This window comes from Octodon degus, unplaced genomic scaffold, assembly GCF_000260255.1.
Source record: "Octodon degus isolate 3935 unplaced genomic scaffold, OctDeg1.0 scaffold00280, whole genome shotgun sequence".
NCBI classification, from domain to species: Eukaryota; Metazoa; Chordata; class Mammalia; order Rodentia; family Octodontidae; genus Octodon; species Octodon degus.
In genome coordinates this window covers 2,062,292-2,064,928 of record NW_004524856.1, presented here as the reverse complement: position 1 = coordinate 2,064,928, position 2,637 = coordinate 2,062,292, and the positions used below count along the sequence as shown (strand labels likewise).

At 32.2% G+C, this 2,637-nt stretch overlaps 1 non-coding gene and 1 pseudogene across 1 annotated transcript; both read left to right on the top strand.

Moving 5' to 3' along the window:
* Positions 1-829, top strand: part of LOC101578102 — a 15,687-nt pseudogene extending 14,858 nt beyond the window's left edge.
* Positions 830-1,171: 342 nt separating this feature from the next.
* On the top strand, positions 1,172-1,277 carry LOC111814217. Its single transcript, XR_002819259.1, has one exon. It is a non-coding gene; the product is annotated as a U6 spliceosomal RNA (small nuclear RNA).
* The last annotated feature ends 1,360 nt before the right edge of the window (positions 1,278-2,637 follow it).

Genomic DNA, 2,637 nt, shown 5'->3' with positions numbered 1-2,637 from the left:
CACTAAGAAGAATATATGCAGTGTATTATTTGTTGAAACTGTACTTCCGATTTGATTTGAAACTGTTTCATTGCTATCTGTTTATCAATAAAACTTTGAAGAAAGAAAAAAAAAAACAACAGGTTATTTTTTCCAAAATCCTGAACTTTGTATTGGAGAGAGAATAATAGGATCATTGGAGGGGAAGAAGTTAGAACAACTATACAATAGATATGAAAATCCTCAAGATAAAAATAAATTGGACTAAATGGTATACCACAATTCTGTGATGACCTGGCCCTTGATCCCACCAGCATTAGTGTATTGATCGTGGCATGGAAGTTCAAAGCAGCGACACAATGTGAGTTCTCCAAACCACAGTTCACGGACAGCATGACAGAATTAGGATGTGACAACACAGAAAAGCTAAAGGCTCAAATACCCAATATGGAACAAGAACTGAAAGAATCAGGACAATTAAGGATTTTTACCAGTTTACTTTTAATTTTGCAAAGGACCCAGGACAAAAAACATTAGATTTAGAAATGGCCATTGCCTATTGGAATTTAGTATATAATGGAAGATTTAAATTCTTAGACTTATCAATAAATTTTTGTTGAACATCATAAATAACCAATACCAAAAGATATCTGGAATCTTCTTTTAGACTTCAGTACAATGATTGCAGATGCATGTCTAATTATGGTGAAGAAGGAGCATGGCCTGTTCTCATTGATGACTTTGTGGAATTTGCACACCCTCAAATTGCTGGGACAAAAAGTACAACAGTGTAGCACTAAAGGAACCTTCCAGAATGCACATACTCTGTACAGTAAATACTGTGGAAAATTCTACAATTTCTGCTGGCTGGGCTAAACTGAAGAGCAATTATCACTATTTAGACTGAGGGTGAAACAAACTCTAAAGATACATTTTAGGCCATATCATTTCATTGTTCTAATGGTGGTTTGGGCTTTTCTTTTAGTCTGGGATTCTCTAAACATTTATAGTTCCAACACTGTGGATTTCATCTTAATATCTGGACCATTTCTAGTTTATTCTCCCATAAATCTTAGATTTATACAGATTTTTTGAGGTTTCTAATCCTGCACAAAGAACAATATTTTCATCAAATTACAGTTTGGCAGAAGAAAGAAACATAATGAACATCAAAAACAGTTTATAAAAACTTAAGCCTTGGCAGCACATATATTAAAATTGGGATGATACAGAGAAGATTAGCATGGCCCCGGCACATCAAGGATGACACGTAAATTTGTGAAGCATTTCCATATTAAAAAAAACTTCTTAAATATAATGCCTTGGGCTAGTTGTAAAGACTATGCTGATAATACTTCCAATGAGAGTGATGTATTTAGGTGCACCGGCTCTGGAATGGTGGTTTGATTAGGAGGGATTTTTTTCCTGGAAAATCACATGTATTGATGTAAGTTGAGTGTGTGTTGAAAGAAATGTCAAAACAAGCCTCATGAAAAATTTTTACTAAATTTGGTGTCTATCTAAAAAATGTATTTTAGATTCTCAATTTCAAAAATGCTCCATGGAATTAGTCTGTACTCACCTTACTCCTGTTTATATGTACTGGTCCTACAGGGAGCTTTTATTTAGCAAATCTTGGCATAAGGTTAGATTCCATTCAATGTTAGATTCTACATAATACACTATATAATTGATTTGATTATGTTTTTGAAATGCTTGTATGTCTATCAAAGAAGTTAAACTACTTGATTTGTTTTAAATATTTTGAATTACTATGCGTTATAGTACCCTAAATTTAGGCATAAGAGTTTATTTATTTTTTTTGTCTTTGTTTTTTTTTCTTCCTTTTTGGTCATCACACTATGGAACATGAATGAAATTCTGTACATAAAAGGATAGTAAGAATTAAATTTTGGAAATAGTTGTGATGAACCATGAAATTCAATCTATATAATATAGGTTCAGCTCTTTCAGACAAGTAGTCCATTTTTGATGACTTGTTATTTTGTCGAAATAGTTTTAACAGCTAATCGCCGTGCTTGCCAAAAATTTACATCAGGAGCAAAGATTTTCAAACACGCATGTAATTGATGAAAAATACCCATCTGGCTTGTAAATTATTTTGTCTCTTTCCTGTTTTTGTTTCACTCACATTAGTTCAGTTTTCACATCAAAGCAGAATGCTATCTTACAGAGACACAACCCCCCTTTTGGTTACGCAGCCCATGAACAGCTTTCTTCCTTAAATTGTTCATTTTTATTTACTTACTGTCATGTAGATTCATTGCTTTCTGAAGCATTTCTTTAAGGCAGGTTAAAAATATTGAGCTTTAGTTTTGGATGACAACAGCCTTTACTAAAAACAGATTTTGCTTGGAATAACCAGGTGTTGTCTAAGGGCCAGCACTGGTAGTAATAAAGAAATGTATCAAAAAGAGCAGTGAATCTTAGGCAGATACAGAAGTGATTTTAAGAAGCAATGACTTATAAAAACTGCTTTTTATTTATTTAATTTTGAAATTGAGATATCATTTTAATATTTTAGTCATAACTTTTAATTTAGGAATGCAATTTTACCAAAAGAAAAATTTGAAAATTTCTATTCAAGTTATTGGAATTTGTTATTAAAAGAAAAAGAAAAAAAGGAGAAGAATCTTG